Source organism: Coturnix japonica, chromosome 10, assembly GCF_001577835.2.
Source record: "Coturnix japonica isolate 7356 chromosome 10, Coturnix japonica 2.1, whole genome shotgun sequence".
Lineage (NCBI taxonomy): Eukaryota > Metazoa > Chordata > Aves > Galliformes > Phasianidae > Coturnix > Coturnix japonica.
This window is the reverse complement of record NC_029525.1, coordinates 13,619,392-13,646,637: the sequence shown is the minus strand read 5'-3', so window position 1 is coordinate 13,646,637 and position 27,246 is coordinate 13,619,392. Positions and strand designations below refer to the sequence as shown.

Sequence of the window (27,246 nt, the reverse complement as noted above, 5' to 3'; positions counted from 1 at the left end):
GATCTCTGTAACAGAGCATAGAGTAGGGATCTGCCAGCTCAAGCCTTCCCAATACAAGTACCAGATGGACTTGCAATAAAAGAAATTCCCCAATAAAAGAAATATTCATGCAACATATGGAAATATATTAACTAGAAGAAAAACACTCAAAGAAATATTGATGCACTTACTTTCTCAGTGGGACTTATTTGGTAGGGCAAAGCCGGCTTCAGTGTCTCTGAACCACATTTCTCAGCCCTTTTGGCTCTGGGATTAGGTTGTGCAAAGCCAGGCAGATATTTCTGTGCATGCAACAAGATCCAGATGTTACAGATGCTCCTGGTCCTCTGTCCTGCCCAACCCTCCTGTGGCCAAACCTAGCCCAGTTTATAAGTAACTGTCTCCTCAACTTAAGTTTGCTCAGAAATTTAAGCCTTTGTTTTAATAAAATTCTCCAAACATTTGATCCTTGAAGGAGAGGCAGAGGGGAGAAAATGGAGGAAAAGGGCTCACGGTTCACCTTCGAGGTTATTACATCTGCACTTTGGGAACTAGCAAACGTCAGGGCTGGAGTTCCACGCTTGGACTAGACATAGAGAAAAACCTTGCAATTTGTTCTGAAACCGGAGAGATTTCATCCTATTTTGGAATCCTTCCAGGTGAAAGCCATGCCTGGGACCCTATCCAGATTTTCTGCAAAGCAATGGCTGTTTCATTTCCAGATCATTTCAATCCTCAAGATCAAAGGGAGCCTGATTTTAAAAGCAGGAATTAAGCACTGGCGAAGAAGAAGGCAGTTTTAACAGTGCTGTAATCATGCGCACCATTCGCAGAGAAGTTTAGTCAAAAAGTTTAAGGGGGTGGGGGGAGAGCTGTGGTGGTGGTGGTTTTGTTTTGTTGTTTGCCTCTTGCTTCATTCCTTTCCTTGTTCTCTCTTATCTTTGATCCGAGCATTTCCTCAAGACACTGCGAGAACAAGGGTGTGAGACGAATACGAAACAGATTGCGGGGAAAAGGTTGATAAGAGGCATTCAGTAGTTGCTGGTGTTTTTCTTTTTCGAGAACTCGTCTCAGAAGCAGTTCAGAGGAAATCTGGAGATATGAAGGCAGGGGATGAAATACATATCCCAGTGGGATCACAAACAGCCCTGGGTGTTGTTCTGCAGGCTCTTGCTTCACACAGTGGTTCTTTTTGAGCTGGGTTAGCTGCTTTTTAATAATGTCCTCTTCAGTTGTTGATGCACTTTCATGGCATGTTAACCTCAAAGGGTTTAGATCATTTCCCAGCTTTCCTGTTTGGATTCCCCTACACGCAAAAGAACACAACCCCCAAACCCTCCAGTTCAATTATGCACATTTAAAAACCTCCACTAAAACAGTTCAGTAGATTTAGCAGATGCTGCCAGGGCTTCAGATATATCTGAAATAACATCAAATGGTCAAAGAAAAAAAAAAAATCAAAATATTTTTCTGTCACATGCTGTCATACATTGTCAGGGAACCTTGTGCTGTAGCTGCAGTGAAGTTGAATCTGATTAAAAGATCAGCAAACAAGGCAGGTTGAGGGGAATTTGATCTCATCATTGCTATGCCTGGAAATACCTGTCATCTTCTAGGTTGTCCTGCACTGTGACACTCTTTTCTTATCCAGTTTGCCAATGGACATTCATGGTGACATTCTGTGGAAGCAAAAAGGGGAAGAAACAACAATAAAAAGACCCGATCCATTCCAGTTATATTTTCAGGTCCTGTGTTCTTATTCCTCTGAGATCAAGCCTAAACATAAATACTAATTATCAGAGCTACAGACAAATGAATAATTTGATGTAAAACAATCCTGCTTTATTCAAATGAGAGTGGAGGTGAAATTAGAGCTATGCAGGATATTGTGTTAAAAAGCACACACACGTACACACAAAGAAAGCAAGCAAAATGTCTAATTTTAACGTAGTGTTGTTATCTGTGATTAATGATTTCCGTGGGTGTATAACTCTTATGCAAAAATGCCATGTAATCATGTACATATTTGATTAAATAGCTTAATTTGTGTTCATTTAAAAAAAAATAAAATAAAGCCAAATAAGCTAGATAATGAGTGGGCGTGTTGTAGGAAAAGCAGATGGGATTTGAGGCGCTCGCTGTGTTCAAAGGAAGCCACCAATTTCACTTCAAGAATATTTGCGTATGAAAGCTGATATTTTCTAGAAACATTCACGAGTAGAATACAGAGGGATTTTATTATTATTATTATTTGCCAAATTCTGCTGTTTTTAATGAAGGCACAGAGGAAAAAGAAGAAAAAGTTCAGCAGAGACGGTTCAAATCCCACTCCTTGGGAAGAGCATCTTTATTTATTTATATTTCTGTGTTTACTGGGAATATTTTCTTTCTCTGAGTCAATTATACCTAAAGAAACCTTTTGTTTACTTCTGAGCATTTGACAACAATCTCCTCTTTCTTTGCCATCATCTGTGGCATTAAATACATAGATTTCATCTCACAATGAAAACATATATATACATATACATATATATATACATATATATATACACATACATACATACATACATACATACATATATATATATATATACACACATACATACATACATATATATATATATATAAAGACACCTCTCCGGACTGGAAATAATGAGATTTTATTTTATTTTATTTTATTTTATTTTATTTTATTTTATTTGGAGGGTAAATCTGTGTAAATCACAGTGTCAAATGAATGGACAAAGCTTCAATGTGGCTAATAAACACATCCCTCTGTTTTGTTCAAGGGGAATTTTTATGAAAATGATCAAATAAAGTAATAAAAGAGAAGGGGCTTCCCCTCTGGGTTTATGAGCTCTCTCGTTACACATCATGTATGACACACTGACTGGCAGAATATATGATGGAGTGTCATACATTGCAGAATGACTTCAATTAGGATGATAAGATGACAAGTTCCCATGGTTCATATATGGGTTGGCTGTGTTGTATTTTTACAACAGGGTTCTTACTTTGACCTCTTTCTCTCCGATGTTTGATACAAAATTTAAGGGGCTGGTTGAGGTCAGAGAAGACAAAATGTGACTTATGTTGGGGGTGGGAGAGGAGGGCCGTTTGTTTGTTTGTTTGTTCTGCTATCCATGGAAAAGATCCTGTAATTCAGTGTCTGACTCACTATTAAAAATAATTAATGCCAACAGTTCAGCCCACACGCATAACTCCAGAGTAACAAACCAACAAGTGCAGCCTGCCACTCATGACCAACCGCTAAAATCACACAACCTACAAGCAAATAAGGAGGCACAACAGGCAACACAACACATAAGCCAACAACATCCAGAAATGTCACCATGAACTGCTTCGTAATCCTACCCATGGGATCAAAGAGCCAGAAATACCTTTGTCTCCACAAGCAAGAAGCTGACATCAGGTCTAGGAAGACACACTGGAGAAGCAGGAGCACAGCATTATTTGCAGGTAGTTCCATGACTGTTCAAAACATCTGGCTTGAGACAGGTGGGAAGATCTGCTTGAAGAAGAAGTGGCATCTGAGATGGATTTCCAGGTGGTGTTGTTGGCATTCTGAAGCAGAGGGGAGGAAGAAAAATCCAAAAGTTAGAGTTGGTTACAACTTTACCAATTGTTTTGAGATTCTGAGAAAACTCCCATATGAAAAATAATATATAAAGGTCTTCCTTTGGGGCTATGTTACAGTTCTTTAAATGAGTACGTTCCAATGGTTATCGAGATCAAACATTGCTCTTGTAGGACATACATGTAACAGTAGTGGGTCAGGATCAATCTCAGACAGCTTCTTCTGCAGCAGCTATGAAAGAGATAGAATGAAGATGGAAACCTATTCATCGTCTGCAGGGCAAAGCAGGCTCCATGATAGCACTGATCCCCGAGACCATCATCTCCCTGACCCCAGGGATACTCTGGTCAGACAGCGCTGCCTCATCAACTCAAAATCTGACCCAGACATTTTACATTGTGGCATTATTTGAGACAGTCCAACAACCTGCAAAAGCAAAATGTTTTCCAGCGGAAGATCAAATATTTTCCAGGTGGTCTATTCTGCAGATTCAGCGTTATTGCAACAGATTTGACTTCAAGTCAAAAAAATTGCTTGTGTACAAGTCTCAAAAGCAAATCAGTAAGTGGAAAGAGCAGGATAATGGAGGCACTTATCACTGAACAAAGGCAGAGGTTTGGTTTGCATACATTCAGGTGGGAATGACTCTGACTTTGAAGAATGACACGTGTCATGAAATCGCTGTGCAGAGGAATAAACCTCAAACATGACGAAAAAGCAAAGCCTCACTGGGTGGAAACTGAATAGCAAAACTCACTGCACTTCTCATAAGCCAGAGATATTGGTAGTTACTGGGAAGAATTTCTTTGGCATCTACTTCTTGGGATAAATTGAGGTCTAAATCTAGACTAAATGTGCACAGAAGCTCCTTGTGGGGGAGAAACAGAAAAAGAGAAGAATAAGGGCGAAAAATTCAGTTGAGTTTAATCTGAAAAGTGTATCCATCACCAAAAATGATACAAATCAGCTATTACTGGATCATGCAAAAGCAACTCCACTACCTGTGATCCTTCCTTTGCTTTCTAAACCTCTTTTCAGCCCAGCCTAATGAATTGTCAGAACTGTCAGACAGCTCCAAGGAATGACAAATGTCTATGATTTGCTGCTGCTGCTGCTACTTTGCTGAAAACACCTGATGTATATAGTCTTGAAATCCTGTGTTTTGTGTTAGAGGCAAGGGTAAGCTGAAGGAATTGGTGTACGCGTGGAGTTATTTTCTTTCATTTTGTGTATATGTAGCCTAGTGAGAAGAATGTGATAAAAGAAAGTTCAGATTGAATATTAAAGCACTTCCAAACCAAGAATTGACCAAAAGGAGGCAGAAGATACAAAGCCAGCTGTGGCCCATTCTGAACGCTTTACAATTCCATATTTAGCTACATTATTTCATATTATGTATAATAACTCTCTGTGACCCAGCGTAAAACTTGCAATGATATATCCCCTTTCTTGTATGAGGTTTGCTTCATCAAAATTATAGATAGTAAAACACAAAGCATTCCAACTCCACAAAGATTTTTTTTGACAGACAATAAGATCAATCAAATAATTAATTTGACAAATATCAGAGTCTGAGTTACACAGGCTCCAAACATTTATTAACTTGCAGCCAGATTCTGTGAACATTTGTCATTGACTTAAATGGGTCTAAGATTTCACTTCTTGACGAGTGACAGGCCCTGATGGGTATTTAGTCATTTCTGCTATACCAGATTGGCACTGTACTTAATACATTTGCTAATTCTGTCATAGAACTTACTCTCTTAATGTTCCCCTGCACCTTGCCTGAAGAAACTCTTCTGAATTTGTCCTTTGAATAACACACAGAGAAAAAAATAGAGTTTGGGGAAAGAGTGGGATTCTTTTGTATAATTATTCACTTGGTCAGCATACTTAGAAAAGGCTTCTACTGACTGGAGAAGATTTTTTGTTGCTTTGGAGCTAGTCAGAAGGTATTTTCAAAAACAGACCCCACATCATCAGATTGGTTGTATGAAGTCATGAGAAAACTTCTTTATGCCTATATAGATATACCTACTAGATGATAGCTGCACGCGTGGTTGTATCCTTGAAGGAAAGGCACACTTGAACTTGATCCGAGTAAGATTTGGAGAGCTGCAAACTTTAAGACTGCAAGAGAAGAAACAGAGTCCTGGAAAGCTGAAACAAGTGCATCAACTAACAAGGAAATAAGTGGATCATTCCTCTTACTATCACAAAGTGAGGTTACAGAGTGATCTACATGGGGAGTCATCTACTGTGCTGTATGTCTTGCAATAAAACACCACCAGAACACAGTAGCACAGCTGCTATATTGGTCTGGCTTATCTGCAGATGGTTCCACAATGTCATCTCTCTCAGCATCACACCAATGAACGCTTTCCTCCTCAAACCACTTGTTTGAGTCTTCTTGTTTTACAGACAACGAACTGCCACATGGACAAAGTAGGTCAGGACCTCTGGGATATCAGTTTCCTTGCATCTACCGAAATCAAGAAAAATCAAGGCTTTAAATAAAGGTTAAATACAAAATAACCTGAAGAATTTGATCTAAAAGGCTTCGCCCTCAGGGGTCAGGAGCTATAAACAAAGGAGTGGAAAAGAGTTCACCTATACAGTAAGTGATTGCCTAAGTACTGGGATAATGGACCCTCTCCGTCATGAAAAGACATATTCTCAGGCCAAAGGGCCTGCCTCGTTGAACATACTGGGTTATCTTCACCCTCATGTCACGGGAAAAGCACATTGATGGGACTAACTATGGATCTTACAGGACATCTCCTCTGGTGGATAGCAAAGGGAGTACGGTGCCCACTCAGAAATGAGAGCTGAGTTCCTGCAAACAGCTACAAGGGGCAGGAGAAAACTCTGAGAAACACTGCAGGGCTGGTGGATGCACTGCAAATGAAGATGTGTATATCCAGACAGGAGGAATAATGAGAAATAAATGCCAAAGAGATTACTGGGTCCCTCTATTAGATTAACTGTGGTCTGACAATGGTTGGGTTTTGGGAACTCCTCTGTGATTTAGGAATAAGCATTCTTCTCTAAGTGGCTTAAAACTCATTGCTATATCATCACTTGCTGTTGTCAAATAAATAATCATGCGAAATCAGCTGCAGAGAAAAGTCTCCTGTAGAACCGAGTTCATGCATGACATATGATGTATCTCTTCAAAGGGACAGATACATCTTTCTTACAGCCAGCAAGCAGCTTCCTTCACTGCACTTTCCCTTCCATCCAAATCACCTCAAATAAATGTGAGTTCTGCTGTGTTCACAGTAATTCCTTCATTTTTAAACACATAATGGAAATGTATAACTAGTCCTCATAAAAATTTATATCTCAATTCGTCCCTTTAATTTATAACAGGCCCTCCGGGCAGTTATTATTCAAACATTAATAAAATGCCTATGGATCACCAAAAGCATCAATTTTCACATTCACCTCCCCTTCTATTTGTACATATATAAAGCCAGATTAGACTTAATGCCACTTCTGCGTCTAACAACAATTATGCCTTTAATAAGATAGGAACAAATGATATATTATCTTAATCATGTTAGGAATTTGAGTTCTTTTTATGAAACAAAGTTGAATTTTTTATGCCCTTTGTGACAATTGTTACTTAACAGCCTATATGTTTGGATATTGCAGTTTATGCAAATGTTCATGTTCTATAAATTTTAGATTTATCTCCATTTATCATCCCACATGTTCTAATACGGAGACATTACGGTTTAGCATATGACTCTGCACACAGTCTAAAATATGATTAGGACACCTTTCATTTATTTATGCCACGGAGAAAAGGATAGATGGGGTATAACATGGCAAGGGCCAGATCCTCAGCCTCCACAAAGCGGAGCTTAGCAGAACTCTATCTCACTGCACTGGCATAAATCCATCTGATAATTTAGTCTTTCATTTGCTAACAGTTAAATTTTAAAGGATTAAAGTTTATGAGAGAACCCAGGCTTCATTCTATGCTCCAAAAGCAGTTGCCAGCTCACTGTATATCACACTGTAGAAACTCTTACGCGTGAGAGTAATTATTGCTAATATGAGCTCTCCCGCAGAGAGACAAGGAGATCCTCTGCACGTGCAATAGTTTTGGTCTGAAGCTCATTTAAGAAGAACAATGATCATTTATGGCCATAAAAAATACATAGGAAGGAATTCCCTGTGATTTCTCATTTTTTTTTCTGTTGGGAAATTTAAAGCCTTTTGAATTTGGAGAGTGGGAAACACAGATCCTAGGTCACAGTTTGAGTCCATGTAAATCACTACTGTTGTGCTGACATCCAAGAAAGGAGATCAGTGTATGCCATCTGAGAAGCTGGCCCTTTGTATGGCCAACAAAAGAAAGCAGCAACTATAAAAATATGCACTTAGAGCATTTGAGATCTAAAGCAGGTTCAGTTTGGCTTTGGATCTCTCTAACACAGATTACCACTGGTGTTTCGGATGGGTGCTAAATTAAGGAGAAATACTGGGAATGGGAACATCCCCATGGTTTCTTTTACATGGGTAAACCAGCATACGGGCAAGAATTCAGTTCCACTGCCTTCATTATGGAAACTGCATTTGTAGCAACTTTGCAACCAGGCATTATCTGCCCAGGAAAGCTGTCTCCTTCAAAGAGCTTGTGGCATTGATCTGGAAGATGATGTTATGGTGTCTCCCACCCATGCCCACGGGATGCTCCCACTCACTCACTCAGGAAGGTGCTTTCTCTGTTTTCCATGCACTGTAGAAAATGCTGATGAAGATCCAGGGAGGGGCCAATATCAAAGTGAACCCCATTAAGAAGGGAGCTGCCTTCCTGTGTGTTTCATTATTAATACTGAGCTCAATTACTCTGATTTCTTCTGTTGATGAATTAGCAGCACCAGAACCAAGTCCCTGGCTGATATCCATTTGTCTTTGCTTATAAGTGCTAATGTGATCCTGTTCCTTTAAAATCAAACTCCTGCTTCAGTCACTTTACGTCTTTGCAACAATAACTGTCTTTTCACTAATTGGTTCTGTGTAAATGAAACAAGCTGAAAAACACTGTGGCACCAATAAATATTAATAAGTTATTGTTTGTTTTCTTTACCTTGCTTATGAATTCATACAAAGACAGTGCTAAGACATTAACTCCAGTCTATTAATTGCCACCTGATAATTGCCACCTGATACTTTTCTCCTGGATAATTAGGTACCCATTAGTTCTAATCAAGTAGTTACTTAATTATTGCAGTAATTAGTCTAATGGACTAGCAAATTGAAGCTTTATCACTTTTGGATACTTAATGTTCCTGACAGAGTACTTCACAAGTGTCAGGGTTCCTGATTCAGCAACCTGCCATCCACGAACCCCCTGTTGCCACCACCATCCCACCCACGCTGCTCCCCAGCCACTTGCTGAAACCACTCATGGTTGAAGCCAGAGGCAACATACATTGGAGTCCTTCTTCCTTCTCGTTTCCCTTCCCACTCTGTCTATGCCTCCCCTCCTGTGCTCTGACTGCTCATTCCATGCCAAAAGAACTTTGCTGGGAAATTAAATAGCATCTTGGCATGAAGATCACATGCATTAGACTGTACAGCAGCACGATTCAAGGGAAGGAGCTAATGTTGGCAGGTGTGGAAAGAAAAAGGCAACTGTGAGGGGAGAAATAATAAAGTGCATTTATGAATACTCAGATGCAGCCAGGCTTGGGGAGAAACAGGGAGAGGAGCAAAGCCGACTGGTGGTAAATGAAGGCATGGCTCCAAGGTCTGAGGCTGGTAATAGGTCTTTCTTTCAGCTTTGATTCAGAGACAGAAATCTAACAGATTTTTACAGAAATAAAATGGAAACTATTTTCTGCCCATGGACTCTGTAGCACAGACTTGGTGGTAAAGTGATCACTAGCATTTCTCTGATCCATGTTTTTATGATTAATTTCATACTTAAACCCGAAGGGCTGTCAATCCTACATGTAATACTTCCACAATATTCATTTCAAAAAGGGCATGTGAAATGCCATTCTCACACCTCTGTCCATGTACCCATCCATATGTCGTCTCTGTGGATTGTGCTTGCTTTTGGATCTCAGTTTGAGACAGGCATAGACATTTAGGAGCAGCGCGGCATTAAATGTGGATTTCTGTCTTCCATTGATCATCTGATCCAGATTCTCTCAAGACTTTTCATGTCAGATTTGTATCAGAATTGATCATCAAGCCCCTTGGCAAGTGTCATCTGCCCCAGGCGCTGCAATGTGTATCGTATAAAAACTCACTGTACTGGGAAGGGAAGAAGGGGGGGGGGCGGGAGGAACAGAATTGATCCTGCACAGAAATAAAGAGTTTAACTCCATTCAATAACGCTTGACAACTTGCTAATGGTTAAACTACTTCACATATGTGGTAGGATTATGTATTCTGAAATAGATGTATTTATCTTTCTTGATCAGATATCTCATATTTCCAGTACTGCTAGGTCTGTAGTACAGTCTAGGGTTTTGTACAGAGAAGAGCTTCAGATCATGCCTTAATTGAGGTCTTGCTGGAGGGGCTGGGTTTCCAGCCAGCCTCAGTTGGGTTTTTATGGATAGGAGGGAACAGTGAGATGTAAAGGTTATTTACTCTTGTGAATTTTATAGAATCATAGAAGCATTTGAGTTGGAAGGGACCCTTAAAGGTCATCTAGTCAAACTTCCCTGTGGTGAACAGGGACACCTACAGCTCAGACAGGTTGCTTAGAGCCCAGCCCACCCTGACCTTGAATATCTGCAAGGATGGGACACTGAACAAGGCAAAGTTTTGCATTGGATCAGAGTTCTATCGTGCTTCAAAAGTGCTGTAATCTCATTTATCACAAAGAGTCCCCTAGTCAGCCATGTAAGGCATACCCATAAACCAAAATATACCCCATACCCCAGGATCCTCACAAACATCAGAATTTTATTTACCTAGAATTTTCCTCAGCACATTCACATTTTCAGAACTGAAAAGCCAACAGTTTTCAGGGGAAACATAAATAAATTCTCCCAATTCTTCTTACTGTATGAAAAATAGAGTCCTTTTCCAGTTACGTTATACCCTTACTCAAAACACAACAGACTGTGACAAAGAGGTCACCAGCTCATGAGTTTTCTGCCATCACCCCACATGCATCCATCACAATTGGCTGCAAATGCTCATTTACTCTGAAGTTACTCTTTAGGTAACAGTCAATAAAACCTTATGCCACTATTGAAAAATCACACCACAGAACTGCTTAAACACCTGCATGAGGCCACTGAGCAATAACAATCCCATGCACTCAAAGCAAAATTAGGTAAAGCATACTTGGCCCATTAAGAAAACATACTGCTTGAAATTACAGTGCCTCAGGATGCTTAGATTTTGCTCCATAGGATAGAACTACTGCCCTACCCAACACAGGACCTGTATTGACATGAGTTCAAGTGGCTCAAACTGCTGCCCCTGCTGAAGGCTCCTGGCAGCAGAAATTTACCACTGAGTGACTTATCTGACTTCCCAGCATTGCTCTGACTTCTCTGTCCTGCTAAGAGTAAATTTGGTCCAAACTTGGACCAAAAAAGGGTGTGATGGCAGAAGGGCAGCAGGCTGGGGGGTCTATCCAGGGGTCTCCCTCATGCTGTGCCCCTGCTGGGGTTGAACAGAGACCATCTGTCTCCAGTGCTATCGATCCAACACAAGCACTAAATTCATTTTAAGGATGCTGAGAGAGCGAGAAAACTATATGTGACAGATGTTAGTCACGTTGCTTAATGTACTACTCGAAGGTGTTCAGATGCTCTGGTGATGAGGGTGCTAATAAAACCAATGCAGAATAGAATGAAGCAGGCTAAGGGAGGATTTTTAGATTTATAAAGCTCAAAAGGGTTTTTAGCTTGAGGGGGGATTAAATGTCATACTGTCCACATCATCAATTTTCCCTCTGGATTTGACTTTGAATGACTTGTGCAGTTCTTCAGCAGTGACACGGCAACAGGCAAATTAGAAGACAAACTGAGAATACCTTTTATGTTGGAAATACCAGGAGAAACAGTCCAATGATTATTGAGAGAGGGAGATGCAGAACTCATTAAGGCAAGATGGCTTGGAAAGATAATGATGGTGTTGCATGCAAAGGAAAAGGAGGGGGGAAAAAAAGAAGCAAATTCCTTAGCACTCTTTCCCTGTTTCTCTCTATGCACTTTCTAGCACTTCATCTCACAAGCTTAGTAGGCAATCAATTTTAGCTTGTATCAATTTGGCAGTTTAAGATCTCCATAATAGTTTGGACCACCCCTGTTCAATGGGTTGCACAGCTTTTGGGAAAGCCTGAGTGCTGTTCTGGGGAGGGGTGTGAAGATAAAGGGAAGGAAGAATCGGGGAGGCAAGAGGCTTCCAATTTGTCTGTCCAAATCTAAGGTCCTTTTATGGGGTGTGGCTCATTATTGGTCAGATCTCAGTCTTCATCTCTTTGAGGAGTTCCTTGAGCACTGCTTTCATGCTTCATTATTTTCTTGCTTTCGTGCACATAGAACGAATGCCAGCCCAGAGGATACAGGAGACAAAAGCGACCAAAGATTATTGTTCAGTCTTTTGCCACTGATAAAGAAGGTTTGCTCATCTCTATGGGAAAGCTGTAGCAAAGTTGCTACAGGGCAACATACAGAACACCCCATGAGCACTTCTGGTAAGCATTAAGTGCAAGATACCTTGTGCAGAAAGGCAATAGAAAACAGCATTAAGGGAGATGCCCAGAAGTCAGGGGTACTGATTCATGGGCAGCCTGATTCTTGCTTCCATTCCCTGACTGTCACAAGCGGCTGCAATGTGATGACGGTAAGAGTTTGGTGCCCAAGAAGTTCAGAAAAGCCCTAATGAAATCAGGGTTAAAACTGAGATGGAAGGAAGGAAGGAAGACCAATCATTCTGAAGTCTGGGCATGAGGATGGGTTAAAACCTGGACTGAGGGATCTTTGCTTTTTGGTGTAATTTGGGGTGTTTTTTGTGTGTGTGTGTGTGTGGGGGGGGGTGTTTTTTGCAGGTTCTTCTCAGCTGCCTGTCAGACTGGGCCATGATGAAACTCAACATCTTGCAGAGACATAAAATGGAAAATAGGCAACTCATCAGAAAAGTAGCAGCTGTTTTACACCATCACAAAACAAAATCATCATACACTAAAAACTAGATTTAGCAGTTTAAAAGAGCCGCTAACACAAAATTAGCTGGAGACAACAGCGTGATTTTGTAACTGACAGTGCTTCATTCAAACGCCCTAATTCATGTAAAAACAACTTAGCAAACATTAAACGCCTGATGCTTTTGGAAAGGGGAAGAACATTCAGACTTTCAATGGCTGCTAAGGAAGAATGTGTAGATTTATTACTTTTTTTTTTTTTCTTTTTTTTTTTCTTTTACAAATTTTAAATAAGCATCATATCAAAAGTACCACCTCTTAAATATCAGCGATGCTACAGTCCTGATAGAGGGAGATGCCACCCTTTATTGGTGAGCCATTCATTGTATGGAGGCTGACACCTGTAAAAAGGTCGTACAAAACTTTTGTGATGAATGAGATGAAATAAGAAGACCGTGGGCACTTTGGATCATCAAATACTTCAATAACTGGATATGGCTGTTCGTACAACCATAAGTTCATACACATGGAGAGGATATAAAGAAGCAGCTGCCTTCTGAATGAGCTTTCTGTTGCCTTCCTGTACATGCACACAATCTGCTCTAAATACCACGCAATCTTTCCTTTGTCCCAGAGGTATTTCTCATTGAGGATGAAAATTTCCCTGTGCTACTGCTATGTCCTGCCCATAGCTAACACAGCTTCTGCAGGTTAGAAACTTGCCTGGCAAGAAATGCATCTAAGCCTGTTGTTACCAGACTGTACATAGTTTGGCCAGAGGTCTGTCATCTAGCAGCCATGAAGGGATGTTTTTTGATTGTTTGGAACTAGATTTAAGTTGTCCATATGACTACTAAGAGAAGAATTGGGTTTATTTTTTTCTTTTTTCCCAAATCAATCTAACGTTAGCATCTAGTATATTTTCCCTGTCGGTGGAACAGGCTCAACTCCATTGTCCTTAAGAGTCTCTGTGGGTTTTGTAAAGTTAATAGCTTAGAAATAGCTTGGAAGATTAATAATAATACATATGTGTCAAGAAGGGAATATTACCACTGACAGTAATAGCAGTTATGCTTGTGTAGATGAAATCCACATGTTTTTCAAGAGAGGCAGGTCTCTGACAGCTCCTTTCTGACCTGAGTTACTGGGAGCATGTGCAGCGCTCAACAAAACAGCGCTGTCCTAGCTTCCATGTCTCTGCAGTGGTAAACCCCTTTGCACTCCTTATCTTGGGTGATTCTCCCATCAAGTCTCATCCAACTGCTGCCTGACAAAGCAGTCCTGGTCTGGATACAGAATGAGGGAGGGATAAATATTAAGCTGAGGCCTGGCTATTTGTTCAGTGCAGACAATTTGCGGCCCTGAAGAGGTCTTTTGCCTTCCAATAAATTGAAGGGGTGGGGGCGTAAAATGCTCCCCGTTCTTCAAGGTTATTTTTATTTAGATCCTACTCTTCAAAAGACTATATATATGGATGCAAGAGTCAAGGTGCAATCCAAAGTCTGAGAAGTTATAGGCTCCTTGAGACAGTCTCTGATGGATCTGAATTTTTCAGCTAAAGAACATCTATGCTCTTGACCTGAGACCTAGATTTCACATTTCAGGAATTAAATGAGCATCATTTTCTAAAAGACATTAGACCAAGGCTGGGCAACACAAAAGACAGCTTCAGAATTTAGATGAAGACATTGACATGACAAGGAGACTTAAAACCTGACATATTTTGCTTCTGTTGGAAAGCCATATTTGGTTTGTTATACCACGTTGTGTCTTGTTATGTGCAAGAGGCAAAGGAAAAGTGGAAGCTGTTTTGGATTGAACATCTCAGAAAGCAGAAGGCTCAGTGACCTAGATGATCTGGCCTTGTCTTAAATTACTCTCTTCCCAATTTATCCTCAGACTGTGCCAAAAACCTGCCAAAGTATAATGGAAATGTTTGCGACCCCTGCCAAACAGTGAAGCCTCTGGCTCTGAGATACCTCAGCTGTCTTGATTAGTCTGAAGGAGCTGGGCCTGAAGATAGGGGAGTGTGAAAGGAAAGGAAAAGTATTTCCTACCTGCAGCTGCAAAGCTGGGACTTGTGTCCGAGTGCTTGTCTTGCTCCTTCTGTACAGACAGACTTTCTCAGGAGAGGGTTCAACCTGCTTCAAAAAAAAGTTAAAATTAAGGTTAAAATTAAAGAAAAACTGAGATGGGGCAAGAGCCTCCTCCCATGAAAGGGCTGTATTCAGCTATTAGGTGATGGACCCCTCACCTTTTCCTTGATGCAAACACTGACATCATTGCAGGTAAATGGAGCTCTTCCAGAAGGCAGACAGCTGCCTGGATGTGCCACTGCTGCAGCCTTGAGGGGATGAACAGAGGACCTTGCAGCCAGCAAGGAGCAGAGCCTGTGAAGAGACTGACTGCTCTTGTTTCAGATCAGATGGATGGCTCTAAATGACCTGGAAAGACGTTCCCAGAGCTCTGAGCCACAGCATTAAGAACCAAGACACCACTAGCACTTCTGAAGTTGTTATTAGTGACTGAAGTAGCACTTGTCAACTGCGACTACAGTTTCAAGCGATAGTTTAACAGCATCAACTTGAAGTAAGGTTATATCTCTGTGTGCCTGGTGTGCTGCTGACACTTAAAGGAAATAATTGGTAGACTCGGAGCAAAGGCAGACGCCAGTGGTAGAATAGTGGTAGAGGTTGGACACCCAAAGCATAATTCAGCAATTCTGCATGAAACCAGAGCTGAGAATCCATTGTATGCCCTGGCATAGAAGGCACAAGGAAGCTGTAACCCAGCCTGCAGAAAGTGCTTTGCTCTGCAGTCGTCAGCTGTGCTGCTCTGATGTTTAAAGGCTCATCTACAGCTGCAGTCTGCAGCCCTGTCCCAATGAGAGGACAAAAACATGTTGCCCCTTGCAGTTCTTGGCTGACTTTTTTGGAAAGCACATGTAATGCAATCTCCAGCTGATTTTTGGCTTCAGGACAGCAAAGCCAAGAGAAAATATATGGGTATATGTGCTTGTATGCTGTGGAACAGAAGACAGGAAATCATCTGGAATGAAGAGCCCAGTCTCATTTTACCTGTAGCTTGGCTGTGGGATGCTAAAATAGAGGAATTAGCATGCAAATCCAGCAGTCCCTTGGCTGTCATCACCTTCCAATTAGCCGCATTTGATTTCGGTGGGCGCTGATGGATTGTGTCAGCAGGTGAGGCAGTGTGGCTGAGAGGTGCTCTGGCTGCCATAGGCAGCAGAGGGCTGTGTGTGTGCCTGCTTTTCCCCTGCGCTGCCTGCAGGAAAGATGCTGGCTGCCAAAAGAGAAGCACCAGAGGAACCCATTCTGATTTGAGTTTGGCCAGCAGGGTTTCAGCAGACCATGCTATAGCTGTACAATGTATGTGAATTAGGAGGATGTCTTCAAAGCAAAGAGTAGCTTGTGTTTGGTGAAACGATTTGATGAAACAGAAGAACTGCCATGAGAAAAGGGCTGCCAGAGGAATGTAGCCAAGACAGATGTGACTTGGTCACACCAATAAGTTAGGGAAATTGCATTTACAGAGCAATTTTAAAACACAGGCATATGATCCAATTTGTCCAGAAAACGGGATGTTTCCACGAATAAAAGCAAGCAATCCCAATCCTCTGCAAGAGTTTTAGCTTTGTGGAGAGCCAGAAAATTCAGCATCTTTTCTGTTTGTTCATTATGAATAAAACTCTGAAAGAAATAGACACAGTTTGGGATAAAAGAAAAAAAGATCAGAATAGACTCATGAGTCATTGTCATAGCAATGATGCTTGGATTTGTATGCACAGACGGGATTGCTGAGAGAAAAGTATGGGAGCAGAAGAGGCAAAGGATTAGTATCTGCAAAGTCAACACAAAATTGGAGGGTGGGGATGGAGGTGAAGGGCCTCCTTCAGTCAACAAGAGCAGCATCGGTGAAGGACTGAGTCACAGATGTGCAGAATTCACAAAGTAAGCAATGATGTCAAAAGTGGCTGCTGGGTCAAGAGCCTGGGGCTGGCATTCTGCTCTCAGATTTTGCCCAAGAAGAAATAGGGAAAGGTTTTGTTGAGAGTTATTTCAGTGAGACTTATAGTTGGGTACACAGAACAGAGGAAGTGGATAAAGAAAACTGAGCAAGCCTAGAGAGGAAAGGGAGCAGGGTCTCCAGAGATGCATATGTAGGCAAGGAGAAATGCTTACAACTTGAAAAAATAAAGCACTTTATCGTGAGAGCTGAAATAGTGAGAATACTGAAAGGTTCAGGAGCATGAGAAAGGAACTGTGAAGGGAAACTGAAGATCAAGACTTGAATTTAGACTTTTAGGTTACATGGTATAAAAAGAGAAGAAAAATGCTTGACACTGAGATGGCAGGAGGAAGAAGGGCAAAACAACTTGATTGAATTTTCACTTCAGAGAAGCCAGCAAGAGCATCCAGAGTTCATTTGCAGAAGCATCCATGTAGAGGCAGTGGGGTCTTCATATCTCATGTTGGATGATGGGGCAGCCTGTTCTGTTTGGTGGCAACCAACCCATGGCAAGGGTTTGAGCTGGCTGGTCTTTAAGGTCCCTTCCAACCCAAGAATCAGTAATTCTAAACAGTCACTGGAGCTCTTGAGCATATGCAGATATAATAAACTACACAACCTTTACACTGAAGTACAGTGGGTACTTTCAGAGTTTTATAGAATGTGTTTAAGTCACACCTTCACCTCAAGATCTTCTAAATTCTATGAGCTATTAGCAGCTGGAAATGAAAAATACAGAACAAACTTGCAGGAAAAATATTGCAATTCCTATACAAGCTTGTAAATACCGGTATTGTAGACTGCAGGTGGGTGCATGTGTTTTATAATTCCAGAAAGTGACAGGTAGGGGAGCTCTTATAAATATATTATTATGCAGTAAAGCACACCAAGTGTAAGAAAATATGCTTAGTTTCATGTAGGGAAAAGGAGAACAAAAAAATTATTTTAGAACCCTTCCTCTTTTGTAGAAATTGGGCTGGAATTTAACAATATATGTCAAGTGAGGCAATTGTTTTGTTCTAAAGTTAAATTCCAGGGAGTACTTTTTACATTTATACATGAATGGTGAGCCATCATCTTAAGCTGACCATGAATTTCTAATTTTCCCTCCACCAAATCTTCCTTTTCTTACTTCTGCCATGACCTGGGGCACACACCTATTTTCTAACATAAACAATTTCTTCATCTTGTTCATCTTCCTTTGATTTTTTACATACTGAGTATGCTATAAACGAAGGTAAAAGGGGGAAAGTGGAGGAAGAAGTTAAAAATGTGGTTGTAAAGAGATATTAAAAGCTGGGACCAGGGCTGGAGAAGGAGACAACATTGTCAGGAGACAAAAATTGCTTAGATATGGAGGAGAAATGGAGCTGGAGTGGACCAGACAACTGCACCAGGGTGGGAGCAGAGGAGATTCCAGCTCCAGCCTGAGATGCCAAAAGGGCATAACATTTGTTCTAAAAGCAAGGAACAGTGAGAAAGAATTGAAGACACTGTTAATAATGACATCTTGTTTACACATAACAATAGTAACGAGCGGACTTTGAGCTCTGAGTCATTTCTTACAACTGCTTACCTTAAATCAGGAGGATGCCAAAGGAGTTTCAGAGAGCACAGGGTGGGTTGGCACCTTCCCCAAATCAAGGCTGCAGATCTTTCCCTCGTCTTGCTCAGATTGAGAGCTTCTGTTCTTGAAATGTTAAACTCATTATCTGGAAGGTGTGGACAGTGCTCAGAAGAAATCTGACAGAAGTATGTCACAGGGTGGGATGTGGGGGGGAACTCCTGAGGAACGTTGAGCGTGCGTGTGTTTTTGGCAGAGGGTACTGGCCAGACTTGTCAGCTGATAGCGTCCGTAGAGCTGGAAGACTGAAAATGAACTGCGTTGCAACAAACAGAGATTTCACCACTGAAACAGCATGCTGACATTTATATTAGCTCCATTTGACATGACCTGACGGGCTCGGCTGGGCTGAAGCGATGCCCGTACAGCATCCACCTGCTTCCCCCTTCCCCAGCCCTTTGCTATATGCCCTTTTCTCTGTCTCCTGAAGAGATCCTACCCACCTCGATGCTGTTAGCTGCAGTAAAGGCAGCTCCTTGGCCAACGACACAAAGCCAAGAGTGGAAAGCTGAAGTAAAAAAAATGCTGTTGTATGCACAGATATGCTTCCCTGACTGTGGGAAGCCTGACAAGCTCAAGAAGAAACTTGGTGGGGTCAGGAGAGGTTCCCCTCCTCCAGGCTATGCTGTGCTTTGATACTGAACCAGAGCGACCTCGGTGAAGTTACCTGATTTACCTGGAGGTGGTAGGGAGAGAATCCACTCCAATAAATTGTATCAATTTAATGGGGATCGTATATGAGAGAAAGGGAAGTCCAGGCCCTCGGTCTCCCCAGGGCTACTTTGGGGGCTGACTGTCAAGGTGTGTTTTTTATTGTGTGTACTGCTTGTCTGATGATAGGAACTAAATTGAGAAGAGGCTCATTTCACACAGGCCACTGAGCAACCAGAATGTGCTAACTGTCATACGTAGGAAGCACTCAGGTGTCGGGATTGTCAAGAGAGAAAGTGCAGCGCTTTTTATTAACTGCAAGAGCAATCAGCTCTGTCTGGGTCTGCTCAGTCTTGTGGAAACACATAGTTCACACTGGGCAGTGTTCGGAGCCTTAACACAGGTATCAGCACTGAGCCTTCAGTAATAAATTCACATTAGGGCTGATGCATTATGGACTGTTGCATAGTCACAATTATACTGGTGGTACCTCACTGCCTGATCTCTAACTTAAAGGCATTTCCTAAGTCTGAACAGGTTCAATATTGTACAATTCAGTTGAGTATTAAAACCCTATTTTGTCTCACCTGGTTGATGGAAAGGCTGACAAGATCCTTTTTGTCTGTCTTTGTGCCGCTCTGCTCAGAGGGTGGGTGTGCTGAACCAGGCTCAGAATTCAGCTAATGTCCAAATGTAGTGCCTGATCTGGCAGCCAGCATCCCTACCTGTGGCAGGAGGGTTGGAACTAGATGATCTTTGAGGTCCCTTCCAAACCAAGCCCATCTATAATTCTTGGTTTCTGCAACATGTGTCTACTTCAAGGTAACATCCTGACCAGGCCTCATGGTGCATGGTAGAAGAACACTAAAAGAAAGATAGTGAGGAAGATGACTTCAAAGCACTGGTAACCACTTCCTCTGCTCCACTCAGTCCTTCCTTGAAAGCTGTAAAGATGACTCCAAATTTTTGGAGGGTTAAACTTCCTGAAAACTAGTTCTCATAGCAGCGACGTTGCCTTTTGCTGGCGGTATAAAGGTTGAAAGATCTCATCTGCATTCATGATAACCACACCATTGGGCAGTGTAAGAGAAGCTCTGGGGCTTTCACTTCTCAGTGAGGAGAGACCCAAACCCCATAACTTAAAGCCATCATCACAGGTGGTTCCCTGCAGTGTGTATAGGAAAGAGGCCAAATACCCCAGAATCACTAAATACCTTCCTTACCACCTGGAGGTAATCAGAAATGGCATCAAGGGCTCCATCTCTCTGAAGAAATCAGCACTTAGCTGGGAGCTGCTATACTTCAAAGAGTCCCCTCCAGGAGCTGGATTCTTGTGGGTCCTTTCAAACTCAGGATATTCTATTACTCCATGAAACAGTACTGGAGGAATCTCTGGCCTGTTGCCTCAGCTGGTCGTTTTCTGCCAGAAATAAGCACAATATTATTTTTTACTAGCATAAAATCAGTACACGATTAATTATATATATACGAGTGTAAGGTTCCAATCTGTTTACTTCACCTCTTTACACAGAGAAAGCCCAGAGAAGAGCATTAAAGCCAGAGGCCAGCCGGGCCAACTGAAATGTTCACGGCTGACTGCAGCACAGCACTCACTTGCAAGTACAGAAAATAACCTACTGCACCAGAAAGAGAAAAATGAAATACCCAAGGACCACCAGCCGCTGCTGAGCCTGAATCTCTCCCTTTTCACATTCTCTCATACTGCCTTGTGCCATAGGAAATACAGACCCTTGGAGCCTTGTGCCATTGGAAATACAGACCCTTGGAGCCTCGCACATGATTCCACAGCCAGGTGGCACACCTTGAAGACAAGAGAAGCGACACATGGGTCAATCAGCTGCACAGCAGTTTGTGTCCTTAGCAGGTACTTCAGTGTCAAAGGTATTAAACTCAGTTATTTTCAGTTCTGTGCCAAGAGGCAAAAAGGCCTGTTCCTTCTCTACCCCCCCATTCTAATTAAGTTTCTAGGCAAAGACTATCAGCTAGGCTAAGAGTTGAGCTGTCAAGTTAAGAGAGAAACGCCAGCAAGGCAAAACCTGCCAGCTGGAAAGACAGAGTTTCTGATGGTGGCTGTACTTTCTGGAAATTATCTCTCCAGTCTCATCTTTCATATGTTTCCCAATATATCTCATCTTTCTCTCTGTCTCTCACATACCCAGGTGCACACAGGCACATGTGAGTTATGTGCTATAGTGTCTTGCTTTGGTGGATTGCCTCTGTCTATATCGAAATATATATAATATAGCTAAGGGCTCTATCCCTCTTCCAACTACATCAGTGTAATGCAGACTTCATCTCAGATGATTTGACTCTAGACACAGGCTGTTCTGATCTTCGGCAGGAGCTGGCAAGACCATCTCTGCAAATCATCCCTATCCACATCTATGTGTTCCTTGGTACAGCAATAATTGGGTTAACTGTAGTAGAATCTCTACAATTAGTTATCTTCACAACAACCCCTAGAGTGAGGTAACTCATACCTTCAGAAAGGGTAGCTGAGATGCAAGAATATCGGATCACTGATTAAGATGTTGAAAATACTCAGCAGCAGAGCTAGATTTCAGCCCCAAGAATGGCAGATCACCATCCTCACTGGAGTATCTCATGGAGCAAGGCCCCCAGCAGGCATTGCTGGCTGCCACATGTGCTGCCTTCCTCTTGGCAGAAACACACAAAGAATCCTTTTTTTTTTTTTTAAATTATCATTATTTTTTGTGAGGTCTTTGATTCAAACCCTTCTCAAGCCAATATAGCAAAGACCAAATCCTCTTCAATTAGATCCTGATAAACTATGGGGGCATTTGAACTTGAAAGTGCAAAATGTAAAAACTCATCACCCTTAAGGCAACAATAAACAGGCAGAGAAATAATTCTCAGTGTAGTGCCTTACTATTGGACCTGGCTACATCACTCTGTATCCCATACTACTCAGAGCTGGAAAATGCATCATCGTGATAATCAACACAATCCAGCTGAATCTAGAGTACTTAGCACGTCTACATTAGTATTTGCCAAGGAAATTGGCAAATCTCCCTCTTGGGAGGGAGAAGCAAGGACTGTACTGGAAGTGACACGGGCTATGAGAAGCACTGGCTTTCAGCACTAGTGGGTTTAAAGCTCTCAGTTGATATTGCTGCGACTGCATGGTGTAAAGTTGTCCCAGATTCTGAACCTCATCTGCCACCAGATTTGTTGCATCTCCTACAGCTTTCCACTTCACATTCAGGGTTTTCTCAGGTCTCAGTCCCAAATGACCTCTGTAAGACTGGCTGACAATATAGCAATCCAGAGGCACCTACAGCTGAAGGCACAGGGCCCTAGAATCTGTGGTATATTCCTTTCCCCCTGTTGAATAGTCCTTCAGGTCTGAACATGAAAGTTAAAGAAACTGGAGGTTGATGTGATTCTGATTACTACATCTCTTGGATGTGTCATTGCATGGCAAATGCCAAAACGGAGCCCCAGATCTTTCATAAGGAAAACTCCTTCCACCAACCTGCTATTGCTGATATATTGCTGCAGATAGTAGAACCGGGAGCCTGCAGAAAGAGTGTCCATACAAGATGTGGGGCAGAGGGAAGATGGGGCCCTTTGGAAGTTGAGCAGCAGACCTTCCCTGCTACTAATCTGTTTTGCCAAAAAATAAAAAAATAAGAATAAAAAAGGGAATGGGGAATGGCATGGTTGCATGGATGGCATGATTAGAAAGTCTTCCTTTAAGCATCACTGGTAGGCGAGACAGAGAATCAGGTTCATGTGATGCACCGATACCCTATTCAAGTAAAATCAAAAGACTGAGGATCAGGGGGCACTTTAGGTCTCGTCATGAATGGCTGAGGTTTAAGATGCTCTGTGATATAATCTGGACAATTTATCATCTCTTTCCCCCCCACAGAGAGGATAATTAACACTGTAAAATGCAGTAGGCTCAGTGCACCCCTTTCTGATGTCAGGGGCCCATTTTAAGGTCAATGATTGAAATGCTCCGAGGGTGTCAGCTGAGCTTTTGCATCCGTTGCTAGGATTTTACTCACCAAGGACTCTTAAGGTGATGTATGTTCATTAGTTTACAGGAAGATATAATTACCCATCCAAACTGCACCATGTTTCATTTGCTACTAACCTTCTGATTCACCCAGGTAGGTGGCAATGAGTGCATTTGCTAACTGGTGATTACCAAATTAGTTGCATGATAAACCTTTTTCAACATACCTTTTAAGGGGGAAAAAAAAAAAAAGTAAAATGAGTAATGAGTTGATCTTTTCCTTTGGCATGCCGTAATTTTTATTCATTTAACTTGAGCCAATTTATTAGGAGAGAGAGGGAGAGAGCTTGTGTTCTTTTGCACTTGCATTGCAAAAGAGACAAACAACGGGAAAATTCCTGAATGTGGTTATATTTAACAATCCACATTAATTATAAACCCACTTCCTAAAGGCAGAGGCTACAGGCTGGCTGGGGGAGGGAATAGGGGGTCATGTATAAATTGTCTCCCAAGGACCCCACTGAAATTTCCATAGCGTTCACCATATGACACTGATGTGTGAAAATTGACATGAAGATTTGAAAATTGGGACCGAGGGAGACCAAGCATAAAATAACTTCAATTTTGCGCTCTCTCTGTCTCTCGGAGGAATAGTGCAGTGGACTGACCAACACAACACAAACAAGCCAAGAGGAGAGGAAAAAAAAAATATTCAGGGAGAAGGATAGGAGTTATTAAAGAGAAAACACACTCCTCACTCACTGAGAGAAAGGATGATCAATGGATTTAGTCACAGAGAAATTCAAGCAGAAAATTGCTGCTGTTTTTTATCTGAGAGGCAGAAAGTTTAACCAAACCAGAATTCTCTTGACTCACTCCAAGGCAAACAGTGATAAAACCAGCGCTTTGTGAAATGGTAGAAGTGAGCGTTTGTGTGCGTGTGTGTACATTTTTGTGTGTGCTTTTACAGTTTTATGATGCCAAATGAATTGTTATGCAGAGCCCTCACCTCCACAAGTCTTTGATCGGGAAGATTTTATAAGGTGTTTATAATCTGCCATGAGATTGGAAATCCCACCAAAATTAGAAAGCCAAACCTCATCTAGCATGAATTGCCATCAGATGGAGTCACTGCACTCAGCTGCTAACACACAAGGCTTATTCCTTCTTCAGAATGAGGGCAAACACATAAAATCACTAATAATAGACCAGGAAAAGTAACTAAACTATCAAACAGGAATGTCTCCTGTAGTAAAGGGTTAAATGTTTTACTCTGGACAGATTAGCACTGTTTTAAGATGTTATATACTCTCAATTTCTTCTCTTTGGGATGATCTGTGATGCTGAGTGCAGCTTTTTGGAACTGAGTTTTGGCATTTTGGAGGCTCTTGCTGGCACTTTTGCTTACACAAAATCAAGTAAGCCTTGGGAATTCCAAAACCAGATCATTATGCAAAGGCAGGAGGTACCAAAGCATCACTGAGCTGCGGAAATAACAGCATACTTCATCTCCTGGAGTTTAACTGCTATTCTGGGAATAGATGTCCATAATTTTCTTTGCACTGGTTAGCTGTTCAATAGTTCATATCCTCAGATTATTGGTCAAAATGCCTACCAGAGTTAGAAACACTCTTTAGGCTCTCAGCAGGACCATCCAACACTACAGCACTATGATGTGGACAGACATGCACCCTATCTGTAAGCTCATGGATATTTCTTAAAACCCAGACCTGCTATAAGCTGCATCTTAAAAAATCCACGTGTGCAATGTGATCTAAGTAAATATGCAGTACTCACCATCATCACCATTGCAGAAGTTCAATCCTGTTGCTTGTCCTGCCTTTTTCCTTTGTAGATCACAAGTTGCTTGCTGTTCTCTGTTACTCCAAAGACCTCTGTAAGACCACAGAGATTTAAGTCAGTACATTTTTTACTGTAGAAGAAAGGCTGTGAACGTAGATAGGTACAAATTATACACTGCTTTACCTCTAAAACTAGCCGTTCTGAAGTTACCATAGGTCTTAACGTCATTCTCAGTCAGAAAGGTTGCTCTGTACAGTTTAACACTGAACACTCTACTGCCTCACCAGACAATTTTTCTCAAGCTTACTTATTTTATTTAGCACATAAGGTTCCTCATGCTTGCTGATATGATGAGCTACAAGTCCAGTGTTCACGTGCTATGGATCTCATTTATTATGAAGTGTAGTATAAAATAATGAAAAATAGCTCCAGCCAGCCCTTCTCTCTCCAGGGTATCTCAGCACCCTTATGGATGACCGCACACATAGTCAGCTCCATAGAAACAAATGGAGAGGAAATGGCACTGCACTGCTCAAAGCTGGAGGACTGAGTGCCTTTGGACTAGAAGCATACTTCAACCATAGCTTCTGCTGAAGGTTTATTACAGAGGTTACTGAGGGGAAAAGAAAAAAAAAAGGCATTTATATTTTTGTGGAAAAGATGGGCCTTATAGGAACTGGACAGCAGGCAGAAAGGAGAATTCTCCATTACAAAGGTCTTTAGGAAGTATTTGTCTATAAACAACTTGTGGTGCTTCCCATAGCTTGCCAATGAATGGAGAATAATCCATGACTCACAGACTGACTAACACAAGAGCTGCCCGTCATTGACTCTTAATGCTCTACTGAGCATGAAAACAATGGCAAAAAACAATATGAAAAGGCCTTGCAGGTAATTTCACAGGGTAACAAAGAATGCCAGGCTCATTCTAATTACTGACACTGTGGGCATTTAAGTGAAATTTGTTTCTTTATAACATGCCTGATATAGAAATGTAACATTAGATGCCTTTTCCATGTGCCTTCATTTAGACATGTTTTTGAGTTTATTTTTGTAACTAGGAAAATTGGAACACCACATAAACACAAACAAACTTGAAATAATTCCAATGATCCCTTCATTCCAGTAGCTGAAGCTTTAAGGAATGCCATGAGAAAACTGCAAGAATCAATAATAGTAACAATAAAACAACAATAATTATTATAGTAACAATAATAATTATTATTTTTAATATTACACACACCAGAAATAAGATGCAAGGCCACAGCACCTAATTATTTCATTGTTTTCTTTTATGAGCCTGTTACAATACACTGGCTGTGAGACAGCACTGCCTTGAAATACCGTTTGGTAGTGTATGTCAAAGAAGCCATCTTTTATTTATATACTTAAATCCATTTGCAACCTTCCTGAACATGGCAAGGCTGACACCATCTCCCTTTTAATGAACTCACATTGCTGAGTTAATTTAAATCCACAAACTGTGAGAGCAGAATTTGGCCCAGTGTTTTCAGTCATACTTTTACATCACTCGAGGAATCATTTCGAGGACTCATTTTCTGATGTCAGGGTGTCTTCTGTCCCCTGTCTTGTGTTAATGTTTGCATTTCAAATACTCTTTAAAGAGCTTGAATTTCTCACCTTTGGATCCTGCTTGATTTATGTACAGACTTTTTAGTCTCTTGCCTCTAAAAGGCATGCATCTTCCCGTATAGAGGTGATTTTAAAAAGAATTGCCTTTATTTATATATAATCATTGTATAGATTGCATCAAATGCTTTAGAACATACATAAAAAACACCCTTAGCTTTTTACACGCAGTTAGGAGATAGTTGTCTCCCTGTGAAGTTAGAGATGAAATATTCAAATGTAAGAGGAAAAAAACTATATCACTTACCTCAAAAAGGTCTTCAGAAACCTGCTGGGAAGAGTTTGAGGAGGAAAGATAGGAATGATATACCACCATTTTTGAGAAAGGACAGGATAATCCTGTCGGTTACTACTATGGAGTAGTGTTTTCAAGGTTACTTTCAACTCCAGAGCAAATAGTTTGCAAGCTGTCTTGAAGATTTACCTAGAAAAGAGAGACTCTTAGAAGTGAAAAAGAGAGTCATAGGCCACTGGGTGCTGTGTAATTGGCACTCAGCCCCAGTCACAGAGGTGGGAACTACATCCAAGCTTTCCCCATGTCGGAAGTAGGGGATATATTGAAGTTGGAGGCAGTTTTGTGAAAGCTCATTTGGACTACATAGTTCTGTAAAAATGAAAGCACTCCACAAACAGCTTCAGAAGTAAAGTTGGAAGTATATATATATATATACATGTACCTATACATCTACATATCCACATTAATGTAGATCTTTGCATATTACTGTAATATTATTTTAAAAGCAAAATAAAATAAAAATAAGACACTAGTTGAAGTA

The 27,246-nt window shown here is 41.2% G+C and overlaps 1 long non-coding RNA gene across 2 annotated transcripts in view; it reads right to left on the bottom strand.

Annotated features, from left to right (window-relative positions):
• The window catches only part of LOC107318851, a 56,689-nt gene extending 29,557 nt beyond the window's left edge, over positions 1–27,132 (bottom strand). The window contains exons 1-8 of one of the 2 annotated variants that reach the window (XR_004308525.1): positions 24,815–27,132; positions 20,235–20,431; positions 19,599–19,875; positions 18,313–18,605; positions 14,765–14,848; positions 5,616–5,707; positions 3,381–3,564; positions 171–1,658 (exon numbers count right to left, since the gene is read on the bottom strand). This is a non-coding gene — a long non-coding RNA (uncharacterized LOC107318851). Of the gene's footprint in view, positions 1–170; positions 1,659–3,380; positions 3,565–5,615; positions 5,708–14,764; positions 14,852–14,961; positions 15,143–18,312; positions 18,606–19,598; positions 19,876–20,234; positions 20,432–24,814 lie in introns of those variants that run through there. The other variant, XR_004308526.1, reaches the window with a different exon arrangement.
• Positions 27,133–27,246: the final 114 nt, after the last annotated feature.